The 13,968-nt window shown below is 40.7% G+C and overlaps 1 long non-coding RNA gene across 1 annotated transcript; it reads right to left on the bottom strand.

The window, feature by feature from the left end:
* Positions 1 to 9,001: 9,001 nt before the first annotated feature.
* LOC145553872 (uncharacterized) lies at positions 9,002 to 10,652 on the bottom strand. Its single transcript, XR_014089914.1, has 5 exons — positions 10,505 to 10,652; positions 10,288 to 10,428; positions 9,873 to 10,127; positions 9,702 to 9,806; positions 9,002 to 9,599 (listed from the first exon to the last, which is right to left on the bottom strand). It is a non-coding gene; the product is annotated as an uncharacterized LOC145553872 (long non-coding RNA).
* Positions 10,653 to 13,968: the final 3,316 nt, after the last annotated feature.

Here is a 13,968-nt window from a genome sequence, read left to right as displayed (position 1 = left end):
ATTTATTTGTAGATCAAACTGTTGCACTGATGTAGAGAGATGTTCAAGAAGAACAAAACTTGTTTTTTAGATTTTATTTTTGTTGGTCAAACTGATGTATTGAGTTTAAAACTGTCGAGTCCTATTTTAGCTGTTTCTACTTTGGTTTTAGAAAGAGGTAGAACCAGTTCAGTTACCAGTCAATTTATATCAATGCATTTTGACCAATAATCAAATGTCTTTTGACCAATAAGATATATCAGAATCCGGTAGCCTGTCTGTGCTACCAGAGTATTTATCTTTCTAGTTGTGAGGAACATTCTAAAGCAGGGTGTCAAACTCCAGTCCTCGAGGGCCGGTGTCCTGCAACTTTTAGAAGTGCCTCTGCTGCACCACACCTGAATAGAATAATTAGGTCATTAGCAAGGCTCTGGAGAACTGAGGAGGTAATTAAGCCATTTGATTCAGGTGTTTTGTACCTGTGGCACATCTAAAAACTGCAGGACAGCGGCCCTTCAGGACTGGAGTTTGACACCCCTGTTCTAAAGTGAGTGTTCATCCTGGAATGATGGTCATTAAACTATGCATAACTTTAATCCAATTATTGGATTGTAGAATATTTGTTACTGAAACAAGGGGTCAAATTAGAGTAACGCATTACTGATGTGATGATGGAATAATTGTTTGATATTTCAAATCTTTTTTCACGTTCCTGTCAATCCAAACAAACATGCAGTCAGTTTCTAGAGCAGTGTTTCTCAACCCTGGTCCTCAGCGCCCCCCTGTCCTGCATGTCTTAGGTATTTCCCTTCTGCCACACACCTGAATTGTATCTCTGGGTGATTAACAGGCTTCTGCACCACTTGATGGTCATGCAATCATTTGAATCAGCTGTTCTGGAATAGAGGCACATCTAAAACATGCAGAGCAGGGGCATTGAGGACCAGGGTTGAGAAACACTGTTCTAGAGTTTCTGACTCAGAACCTTTCATCCAGTGAAATGGACCTTACCAAGCTCCGCCCAGAAACGCCCCTCGAAAGTCCCACGTGACTTCATGTCTCACATTAACAGCCTGGCAGAGCTAATAGCTTCTATGGAGGAAGGTGGGAGGTTCCGTCTGAGCAGGTGGAATCTAAGTAGCTGATTGATGGTTAAAAAGTTGAAATCAAGAACTGAAAAAGGAGAAGATGAAGATAAAGAGTTAAGAATACCTCGGACTTCTGGAAGTCGGCGTCGGGGGAATGTTCAAGACTCTATCGGGAAATCCCGAGGACTGGTGAACGAACTTTGGACGAAGACTACGGCGGGTAGACACAGCTGTGCTGTGAGTGGACCAGAGTGGGGAAATGGTGAAAGAGACGGGAGTTCTGAAACATCGAATAGTGAAAGGATGAGTTCAAAAAGAGGAAATTCTTCAGCAACGGCAGGTGGAGAAAAGAAGGGAAGAGTAGTGAAAAGCTGGGATGAGTCTGAAGAGGAAATGGAGAGGTAAGTGAGAGAGTTCAAAGTGATTGTTAGAGTTAATGAGGAGATCAGTCCAGTTAAACTTTCTATGAGAGGCTCCAAGGGACAAAACCTACAAACTCTCTTTCACTGTGCGGTTTATGTTTGATTCATGTTTCTCTCCTGCGGCTTTAAAAATGTAAAACTTTGTGTTGATTTGCTATAGGAAATCATATATCTGAAAAATTAATATGTGGGTAAAAAAATTCTGTAAACCACAAATGTTCTACCTTTATCAAAATTGCTGACATTTGACATGCAAAAAATCTTTCGGATTACATAAGCAATAATTCTTTCACTTCAGGATGACGCAGGGACACCTATAAGACCAATTTTAACTGAGGTTGTACGTATGTGCTTTACAGGATTTTTTTGCCTACACAATATATAAAAAAAATTTCAGATACATAATGTCGTTTTGCAAATAAATTAACACAAAGTTTTAGCCTCTTATAGCCGCCGGAGAGAAACTTGACGTGTGAATCAAATATTAACCGGAAATCCACTTTTATTTTGAAAAGAGAGCGCCATAACTTGTGCTGTCGCGCACATTAAAATCAAGTGCAGGCTGGCTTTACTGCCATTTCCGAAGTGGCGGCTAGCTTTTTCCCACTGATAGATGGGGTTTCTGATGCTGGCTGTCGGCTTCAAAACACTTCTGATATTGCTGACATTACTGTAGGAGCGCTAACGATGTCATTCTGTGAGTCGCTGCCGCTCAGCTATTTCCTGTCCGCGAAAACCCGCCTACTCTGCCTGGGGTCCAATCAGAAACTGAAATTTTAAGTTAACTTCCGTTGCAATCAAACGATAGTGAATGAAAGAGAGTTTGTAGGTTTTGTCCCTTGGGGCCTCTCATAACTTTCCACGATTCTGAAGAATCAAGTGGGGGATATCACTAATGCAAAAGTACTAAGAGATGGAAACTTAATGGTAAGTTGTAATACAGAGGAACAAAAAGACAGAGCATGTAGGATGAGAGAAATGGGAAAATATAGAGTGTGGTACCAGAAGGAAGTAAATGGAGGAAGGGAGTGATTTGGGGGATCCCAGTGGAGGTGTCAGATGAGGAGAGCAAATCAAATCTCAAAGGAGGAAAAATAAAAAATGTAAGAAGGCTTCAGACCTTTAAAAATGGAGAAAAAACCAACAGTGAAAGTATCCTGATAGAGTTTGATGAAGAAAAACTCCAGAAAAAGTCTATTTAGGATATTTGTCCTACAATGTAAGAGAGTATGTCCCACGACCAATTAGATGTTTTAAATGTCAAATAGTTTTGGATGGATTATAAACGATGAGATAAGTAAGATGGAATAAATCATTATTTAATTAGTCTGTGGTGAGTATCCGATACTCCATTGATTAAGTGGAAAACCTGAATTTGACTTAAGCTTATTGGAAAAAGGCAGACAAATGAAAAAAAGAGGTGGAAAGGTATAAAATAAGAATATGCTGAGTATTTACAAGTATATACAGATGCTTATGAAAAATAAAGAATAACAGACAGATTGACAGTTTATACAGGTGAGCTAATGGCTATATTAATGCTCTAGAATAGAGTGAGGAAACGAGAAAAGAGAAATATTGATTGTTCAGATTCAAGTAGTGCATTAATAAGTATTTAGAACAGAATTCAGAAACGAGACAAGATATCATATTGAATATTAATTAATTTTTAGAATTAAAAAATATGGGTCCAGGGTTAAGTTAATTTGGATTCCTGCTCATATTGGAAAGTAGGATGAGTTGGTGGATAAATTGCTAAGAGTGCAACAAAAAGGGATAGTGTTGAGGTAAATATCAAAATAAGCAGAAATGAGGTCAAAAGTATAAGTAAAATATATTAAAAGAAGTGGCAGGAACTATGGGATAGAGAAGAAAAGCAAGTTTTATTATAGCATTCAAAAAAAGTAGGGAATGTAGGAAGGTAATGGAATAAAAAGAGATATATATCCAGATTAAGGTTTGGCATACGGGCTCAATAGTACTCTGAAAATAATTAATAACACAGTACTGGTTGTGTAGTTATTGTGGAGAGTCGGAACGGTGCAGCATATTTTTCTAGAATGTAATGAGTATAGTCTGGAAAGAGAGGTGTGGAAAGTTAAATAGAAATAAAAATGATTTAGATATTAAATTGCTGCAAAGATGTCTGGGATGTAGCATTTACAGCATTTTAGTTTCTTAGGAAGCCGATATTATGGAAGATTAAGCGATAGCCATCTAATCTATACTCCAGTCTGGAAGGTGGCTGTAATCACCTATAAGTTGTTTGCCAACGCCATAATACAAGAAGAAGAAGAAGAAGCTTCTATGGCATTTCATTCGACTGACTCTCTGCAGAGAATTTCTGAGTCGATTAGTGTAGCATTTCTCCACATGTTCGCAAAATATCAGCCACGACAATGGACAGGGAACCAACAAGTTCATGTCATCTTTTTGAACGACATCAAGGAGTTTTGGCCACGCGATGCCTCCAACATTGTGCGTCACAGCCAAATGCTACCGGTCGATGAGGAAACGCAGATCCTCACACCCTCAGCATAAATATAGCTGTGGACAAGATCACTGACGCTATTGTTCTTGCAAGCGGATAAGTCGGACTTTCATGGTTTGAGGGTTCGAATGTGCCTAGACTTCCACGTACTCTGTTTTTAATTAATAAATCTAAACGGTACTTGATTTTAAACTTTAATCTACTTTATTTAAACCAGTAGTTCCCTAGTCTGGTCCTCATGTCCCCCCACTGCATGTTTTAAGTGTCCTGCTTGCAAACAGCTTACTTAAATGATAAAAGGCTCTGCAGCACTTGTTGGACCACTGGTTTAGACTGTTATTTCTCTCTTTTTCTTCTGTGCATGTTGGCCTTTTCCTTTGTACAAATATGGATTACCAGTCCGATCAACCAGAAGTTCCAGGAAATTCTTGAGACACCAAATACATGACTGTGTAATATCTGTACCAATTTTTTTATTTCTTATTTTTAAGGAGACCCGGTGTGACTACAGAGGTTTTCCTGGATGGAGGCAGTTGACAGCTTGGCAGAGAACCTTTTGAGCCCCACAGAACAATAACTGCATTGTCAACAACAGAGGTAGAAATGTCTTGCAGCTGTATTCTAACCTGCATGCTATGGACAAGCAGCCCCCCAATACACCTTAAAAAACAAGAAGAGCACGTTACCAGGACCATGGAGGGCTTCCCGGAACAAAGTGGCTCTGCACCTGGTCAGCAGCAGCTGAAAGGTAACCTGTTGATATTTGACACAATGGATAACTTGTTTGCATATTCACTCATGGAAGCCAATACATTTTTTTTTTCTCAGCGTTGTAAGTTTTAAGCTTAGGAGATTAATGTGGGTTTGCTGAGCTCATCAAATGAGAAGTACTTTTCTACTGCACTTCATTGCTGCTCCAATCAATCAGTGTTGATGAACTTTAGTGTTTTTCTACTATTTCAATGACCCGTTTGTCACACGACTCTTCATGGCCAGGCTGCCCAGAGACCTGTGACTCAGAGTGTCTGATGCATTTGCCTTAAGCTGTTGAAAGATATCAGCAAGCAAGAAACCGGCCAAAAGACACCAAGGGGAAGGTTTTACCCATCCCGCAGTCTATTGTTCAAACATACTGCCACATTAAACAACTGCTTGAGGATCCCAGCCCATACAGGACGAGACCAACTTGTTGTTAGTCACCATCAACATACCACTGTGTGTGCTTGGTAAGAAGTCCTTTATTTCAACAGATATTGCACTTAAAGATGGCTCGACTTTGAAAGGAAACATTTCTGTTTTATCTTTCAGGCTACATGAGCAGCAGAAGAGAACAGACAGGACTCTTCTCCAAGGTGTGAACTTCCTCCGAAGGTGTCCGTGGCTGACGCCTCCTTCCCAGAAGCGAGACGGCTCCCCTCCATTCCTGTGGAACACGGACATAAAAGCATGGAGTTTAAGGACCTGAAAACAGTGAAGGCGAGGCACTGATCAGTCAACGGTTGGTGGAAAAGCTGGCTTCACACAGCATTATCCTCCATCATACCAGGAAGGACACTTTCACAGGCCCCAGTTCCTGCCAGCTTCTTGTATCCACAGACTGATCAGCCACCATCATCTGCTTGGTCCCACTGTGAGCAGAACCAGGTGCCACAAGCGCCATCCACTTCTTTGGGTTTCTGCTACGGTCCACCAGCTCCAGTTTTGACCTCATTTGGACAAGGACAATTCCACCCAAATAACAGTCAAAAACAAAACGTTAATTATGTAAATATTAAATATTTAGCACAGATAGGATTTAATATAATTACTAGATCATGTCCAAATCATTTTTCACGTTCCTGTCGATCCAAACAAACATGCAGTCAGTTTCTAGAGTTTCTGACTCAGAACCTTCATTCAGTGTAATGTAGCTCAAGTGCGTCGATGTCCCAGTGGTCATCAAGGGCACAGCAGGAGTCGCGGCACGGAGGACAGCCAGGCGCATGATGTTACGTGCCTCTTAATTTCTTCACGAACATCGCTAAGCAGCGCACTGGGCAACTCGGAGTGGAACTTGGAGGAGAGGTGGATGTCAAGTCGGGATGCGGCATAGCTGCACCCTCTACGGGACAGGGCTGTCCCCTGATGTTAACGCGCCCTGACCCAAGTTCCTAACACCATGGGCCATCCTTAGATGCCCCGCCAGTTTTTGTGTACGGTGATGGCACAATGGGCATCTAGATGTAGACATTCTTGAAAAAGAATTTGATCAATCAATGACAAATGAAATAAAATTTTAATTGACAGAATTGTTTAATGTAGCCATTCTTTACAGCAGCTGGATCAGGTTCTATTATCCCCTGTGCAGATATACTTCACAGAAGTCTGAAAGAATTTGCATTTAGAAGGGACAGTTTGAGACCAAAATTAGCAATGCGTTGGAGGACCCTCATTAACCCTTTTGGTGAGTATTTGTGGTGCCGCGACTCTGTTCTGCTGTCTGTCTGTGTCTGAGGAACTCCTGTCTCCCACCCCTCTACGGGACAGGGCTGTCCCCTGATGTTAACGCGCCCTGACCCGTAGTTGACGAGGATCCGCCTCTCCTCCAAGTTCTCAACCCATGGTCCGTTTTAAGATGGCGAGCCAGTTTTGATGCAAGGTGTTTGCAGATGGGGCATCTTGGAGAATTAAGTTTTGAATGAAAGTAGTTTGAACATAATATGTATAGTATCAAAAGAAATCTACAAAACAATTACCACTTTGCATTAAAATCCAAACAGTCAAAAACATAACGTTAATTATGTAAATATTAACATTTAGCACAGATAGGATTTAAATATAATTACTAGATCATGTCAAATCTTTTTTCACGTTCCTGTCGATCCAAACAAACATGCAGTCAGTTTCTAGAGTTTCTGACTCAGAACCTTTCATTCAGTGTAATGTAGCTCAAGTGCGTCGATGTCCAGGTGGTAATCAACGGCACAGCAGGAGTCGCGGCACGGAGGACAGCCAGGCGCATGATGGTACCTCTTAACGTTTTGAAGCACGTCACTGAGGAGCGCACTGGCCAACTCCGAGTGGTACTTGGAGGAGAGGTGGATGTCAAGTCGGGATGCGGCATAGCTGCACCCCTCTACAGGACAGGGCTGTCCCCTGATGTTAACGCGCCCTGACCCAAGTTCCCAACACCATGCTCCATCCTTAGATGCCCCGCCAGTTTTGTTGTTCGGTGATGGCAGATGGGGCATCTTGGAGACATTCTTGAAAGAATTTGATCAATCAATGACAAATGAAATTAATTTTTATTGACAGAATTGTTTAATGTAGCCATTCTTTTACAGCAGCTGGATCAGGTTCTATTATCCCCTGTGCAGATATACTTCAAATACTTCACAGAAGTCTGAAAGAATTTGCATTTAGAAGGGGACAGTTTGAGACCAAAATTAGCAATGCGTTGGAGGACCCTCATTAACCTCACCTCATTTCTTCAACCCAGCTTGAAAATATATCATCTAAGAAGGCAACAACCTCCAACAATTTTTAATTGTTATCAACAAACATACTGTAAGTATTTGTTAAGCATAACAGTTATGTGTCACATCCAGGGTAGCTTGCTACCAACCGAGCAGCTGGCGGGCTACCTGGATGTGCTAACTAGTCCACTTGGTGGCAAGCTATCGTGGAGCAAACAGGTGTTTCCACAGTTACAAATTCGAAGGTTTTCTGCTTTCAAAGTTACATTAACTCACCCATTGAAAGGGAGAGGAAGGGGAAGAGAGAGGCCGATCCCAGAGTCGTGAGTTCGATCCTACCAGTCACCATACTATGTTTTAGTAAAAAGATTTCCCACAATCAATGTTTAAGTGTTATGAAGTAATGACTGTTTGGTTTTTTTGTATCTTGAAAACATTTTAAATGCTTTTTTGTACAGATGGTGTAGTACTGTAAACTAAAACACAACACTTTGTCATAAAAGGCTTTCCTTTTAAAACTGATGAATTCCTTATTTTTTTATTCTACCAATATAGTCAAATTGATGTTAAATTATACTGTATGCTATATACAGTATATTTTAATATCTGTAATCATACCCAGTGCTTATTTCATTTTCACAGCTAAACAATGACTGAAACTAAAATATTCTTTCAAGTGTCTTTCCTTAAGTACTTTTTGAGTGAAGTGAATAATATTTTTTCTAGTGTATGCTAAAAATTATTACCAATAATTCAGAATTGGAAGCAGCTAACATTTACTCACAGTAAAAGACCATAGACCTCATCGATTTCAAAGAACCAATATTTATTCATCAACAATTAAGACGGTGAATTAAACATTTTGTTGGTCCAAAACATTGTAGCATTTGGATGCAACACATTTCCATTGAAGTCTCCCATTTCTTTCTTAAACCAAGAAATGTGTGGTTTGCTGAAGGACTTGAAACCTTTTACACTATGGTTTGTTGAATTACTTGGTGTACACAATGACATCAATCAACCCAAAACAAAATAAATATCACTCTGTGAACTAAATAAAAACTATATGAAACAGTTTGTGAAGTTATTTAAAGTAAAGAAAACATTTATTTTTTTTATTTGTTCCAGCCACTGCTGGAACAAATTCAGCTCACTGGGAGGTGAAAGTGAGACTTTCATTAGAGGGACAGTAAATTTGCCCCCTATATTGGCTGTGTCCTGTTTCAGCTATTCTAAACTGCCCGCATTTTTTGCATGTGTTGTGCAAAACTTTGCGTGTCAGTTTTTGAGGTTCTCTACCAGGTTGAGCAGGGCCACAGCAGAGTCCAGAGCAGGGCCACAGCAGAGTCCAGAGCAGGGGCCACAGCAGAGTCCAGAGCAGGGGCCACAGCATAAGCATGTGGAGGAGGGGTGGAGAGGCTCCACAAACTCTGTTGCTGTTGGGTAGTGAGGATAACGGATCCCTGTGGTGCCACTGGAGTAATTGCCACTAGCTGAGGCCTTTTGGGTGGGGCAGGGAGAAGCTGCCGCTGTCCTGATGGATTTGTCCCATCAGTGAATTGTAGCTTTCTTTTTTTTTTTGACTGCCCCACAGTGTTGGATGGTAGCCTGTACGAATGCAGTGGCCCTGAATGTGGTACGCCGTAATGCGGACGTATATTTGCAGGCAGAAGTGGGTCAGCAGCAACAGAAAAGCGGCTGGGAAGGTTTAACCCTTGAAGTACCACAGCGGTTTCTTGCCTTTTGACCCTTCTGTTATGCCACTGAACCAGGGTGGTGTAGCTCACATCCACTAGCTGCAGGTTTGTCTGCCCCATCACAGCTCCATTTGCCAGAACGAGCTGCCTGATCTTCCTTTACTCTTGAAGGATTAAATCCCACCTGGAGACTGTGCCTGCCCCTCTTTTCTTTGGACTACGACGGATATTGCACAGCCGGACAAAGATGGTCTCCACCAGGCGGCAGCAGTCTGGCCATTGGGCAGATGGGGCTGGAGTGGTTAAAGCATGCCTCTTCACACTCTCAACCCAGGAGTAAATTCCTGCCTCTTCTTGGGGGACCTAAACCTCCCAGTGTTCAATTTCTCTTGATGCCTTGCAGCAAATACCACCCTCTGTTTATCAAACTCCAGCAGGTTCTGCCACAGAGCAACAATGCAGCTCACCTAAACAGGAAATAAAACAATTATACATGAGGACACAGCAATATGCAAGTGAGGTGAAAGGTGTGTGCATGTCTGCAGCAAGCAACAACTCATATGACTCACCTCCTGGTTGGTCAGCACCAGTGAGGTTTTGCTCCTTAGCTCCACCAGATACTCAGCCAAGCTGTCAACTTTGTCCAGGCCTGGTACACCGACCTCATCTAAACCCTGAGAAAACAAAACATTTTGAAGTTATATTTTTCTTCAATTCTACAGCTTACTAAGAATGCCCACCTCTGACATAGGCACAGCAATGCCAGGCTGGGTGGAGGGAGCTGGCTGGGTGGAGGATTCGAGCTGTGATGTAGCAGAGAAAAGGGTCTCATCGTCTAGCTCCGATACTAGAAAGTCCCAAGCTTCCTCGTCCACAAAGCCTTCATCTTCCTCCGCTACATTTGCCTCCACACCTTCCAGCAGAACATCTGTCTGTTCTGAGTTTCAGTGGCTTTCCTGTTTGACTTAGAAGGTAGTCAACGCCCAGTAGCTCACCTATGGAAAATCAAACACATTGATAGTAAAACAGTCCAAAACATGTTACATATTAGTGATTTTTTTTAATACTATAGTTTATCTAAAACCGTTTTTCCTTCACATATTTCATTTTGTAATACCTGTGTACTTTGAAGGAGGCTTAAATTGTGGGACTTACCCTCGTCCCAGCACCTTCAAGCTGTTCTGATTTATGGACCGAGTCATGTCTCCAGCATATGTCAGAAGAGACGATGGTTTATTGGTCACAGCTGCAGAACCCCGGTCCTGATTCCATCTATTCCAGCCTGGAGGCAGCTGGCTGGGTCCAAACAAACATGCAGTCAGTTTCTAGAGTTTCTGACTCGGAACCTTTCATTCAGTGTAATGGACCTTACCAAGCTTAAGGTCCATTGAACACAAAGGTCTCGAGGAGAAGCTCAAGGGTCCCGGGCCGGTCACCTCCTGATCCAGGGCTTCCCGGTCCCAGGTCGTCACCAAAGGAACATGAGGGTTCGATGCCCGTAGCACTGCCAACCGCCTAAGGGTCACCTCCCTCTTGATGTCATTTACCACATCATGCAGCAGGACTAGTATCTCAAGTTTTGATTTAAGTTTATTTGAATCCATTTCAAATCTTAGGAAAAATACTCTTCAGAAAATTACTGAACCAAATGATGGGTTTACTGCACATATTGTCAACCAAATATTCAATTCTTTCACTGAGGTGTAAACACCCTGTTCAAATTAAACCCAACTGTTATAGTTAGCAATGAAAGAAATGTGGGCTAAATGATTTGAGTGGGTTTCTTGGGAGTTTCTGTACCGAAACACTTAAACAGTGTTTCAATACAGAAACGGGGAGATGCATGGAATTAATCTAATCTACAAATTGTGAGTTAATCTGATCTATTGAGAAATTTTTCAGTTTTGGGCTTCAGCAAAATATAAAAGAGGTTAAATCAAAATTCACAAATGTTTTAACTATTCGAATGAGTTTCCAAAGTAATACTGAATATTCTGAATTGTATACATTAAAATTAACAATGATGTCATGTGTCAAATAGATTTCTACAAAATAGAGTTGTTTAAAACAGGGAATAAATTGTTTGCTTCTCTCTGGCTATAATTCAAAATAATCTGTTTAACCAAGTCATGCAGAAAGGTCTAACCTGAAAATTATATAATTTAATAAATCTAGTTGTATCAAATTTCTCCCCAAAACTGCCAAAAACATTGATATTTATGATAAACACTACAAAAGAGGGTAATTCAGTTAAATAAATATTTATAGAAGGGTTTCGAAAGAACCAATCTTTTGGGATTTAAAACCATGAAGTCAGTTAAATATGGAGTGACAGGGTTAACTTTATGCTTGTAAAAAAAACAAAACAGGCTAATTACATGAGGTTTTAAAATGAGAAGAAAAATACAAAGATTCAAAGTAAATTGGTCTAAATTGGGATTTACAAATGAGCAATTATGGAACTGCTTAAAGCGGGTCAAACAGATTGACAGAATTAAGCTAAAGATCTAGTGCAATATGTAACTATTGATTCAAGGTCTGTCTAAAATGTCTAAACATTTCTCATAATCATAATTTACAGTTTTGGTTTGAGACAAAACAGGGTTATCTTTTATGACATGAATGGAATATATTACAAAAGATCTTAAATTAACACGTATCATTACCTTTTCACACTATTGACAATATGTTACAAGCCTTTAGTATAGCGGGTTACTTCTTATTGTTAAATGAGGACTATATGACTGAATTTAATTAAAATAACAAAAGCAAAAGATTTATAGAGGGTTTAAATTTTCTGGTAAAGTTTCTATTAGGGATAATTCATATACTTATCCATCCATCCATCCATCCATCCATCCATTTTCTTCCGCTTATCCGGGGTCGGGTCGCGGGGGCAGCAGCTTCAGAAGGGAGGCCCAGACTTCCCTCCCCAGCCACTTCTTCCAGCTCCTCCGGGGGAATCCCAAGGCGTTCCCAGGCCAGCCGAGAGACGTAATCCCTCCAGCGTGTCCTGGGTCTTCCCCGAGGCCTCCTCCCGGTGGGACGTGCCCGGAACACCTCACCAGGGAGGCGTCCAGGAGGCATCCTTACCAGATGCCCGAGCCACCTCAACTGGCTCCTCTCAACGTGGAGGAGCAGCGGCTCTACTCTGAGTCCCTCCCGGATGACCGAGCTTCTCACCCTATCTCTAAGGGAGAGCCCAGCCACCCTGCGGAGGAAACCCATTTCGGCCGCTTGTACCCATGATCTCGTTCTTTCGGTCATGACCCAAAGCTCATGACCATAGATGAGGGTGGGAACGTAGATCGACCGGTAAATCGAGAGCTTCGCTTACATTTCAAATGATATTCCTTTGCTAAAGCATGACTGTGGGCAGTTTTGCACATTCATTTCATAATCTGATCCTTTACATGATTTTTTGTTTGGTTTGTCTGATCCTATGAATATGGCTACACTTAAAACAAGCAAAGCTATTTTTGAAGGTTAAAATGTGTTACTTGATTTAAGCATTTCTTTAACTATTATTAAGAGGAGAACTTAAATAACAGATGCTATTGATATATTGATCCTCTATTGGCTTAGTATATTAAAAAAACCTGATCTTCAGCTTCAAGGAGCAGCCTTTTAAAAAAAAGAAAGAAAAAACATTATGATGATGCACAATCTGAAAGAATCGTCCTCCTTGCTCTCCTCATCACCTGTGGATTCTGCTGCTCCCTGCCTGAGGTCCTTGGCTGTTCAGTGCATCACCTCCAACATAGAGAAGAGCAGCGGTACCAATAGAACCCCACCTGCCTATCAGATGGTTTCCCAGAACCAAAAGACGACCGTGGAACTTCAGCTTTCCAGAGTTTAAGGGCAGTACTAGTATCTAGTGACGAAAATAGATGCTTTCCTTCACTTTAATTTTCTTTATATAATCCATTGATTTCCCTTCTTGTTGTGTTTTTTGTGTTGCAGAATGAAGTCCAATCCTTTCTGGGTGTGCCGGGATGTGAGACTGTGGGCACCTTCCACGATTGGTGGACCAGTTTACAGCTGAAACGCCACTGAAGCCTCGCGGGCCTGTCAGGGTTTCCCATCGAGCTGCGCCGGCTCAACATCTGGACACACGCAGAAACTGATTTGACGTTGATAGGTCTCGCTATAGAGAGACTGATATGATTAAACTTTATTACTATTATTACATTTTACTTAGAAAGCATCTTTACTTGTTTCCTCATCATAGTTCATTCATACCAGTATATTTTGACTGTGCTGCCTTGATCCTGATTTATTGGTTTGCTGTTTAGAATTAGTTGTATGTTCTGTGCCTTTCCATATTCATTACTTCTAAGCTTTTCTTGCCATTTCATTTAACATTGCATCCTTTCTGTGGTTCATTAACTTTTAAATATTACCTTAAAATTTCAAACAAGTTTGGTTTAACGTACTAATAGATCATTTTACGCATTATTCCTTATTGCTTCATTGACATTAAAGGATAGTATCTTAACATTTCGAATTTTACATTTCATTAACGTTTCAGTAATATCTGCCTTTTATTCATTTTACCTTTTATTAAATTTGGTTCCTGCTTTAGTTCTTAACTTTTAAAACATATATTAATCTAACATTTTGTTGACTTTTTGCATGTTACATAACACTTTATTGAGTTTGCATTGTAGTAACTCTTACTCATTTACATTTTATTCATTTGAAAATATTAACCCAAAAAACAGAAAACATTTTCGGATTTTACTTTTTTACAGTTCTTTAACCTTCTATGGCATAGCATTGACCTGAGCTAATATAAAACAAAAAACAAATCTGGTTTAAAATTAAATTAAAAAA

This window comes from Poecilia reticulata, chromosome 11, assembly GCF_904066995.2.
Source record: "Poecilia reticulata chromosome 11, P_reticulata-male-v2, whole genome shotgun sequence".
NCBI lineage: Eukaryota > Metazoa > Chordata > Actinopteri > Cyprinodontiformes > Poeciliidae > Poecilia > Poecilia reticulata.
The sequence above is the reverse complement of the archived record's forward strand: the minus strand, read 5'-3'. Positions and strand labels throughout refer to the sequence as shown.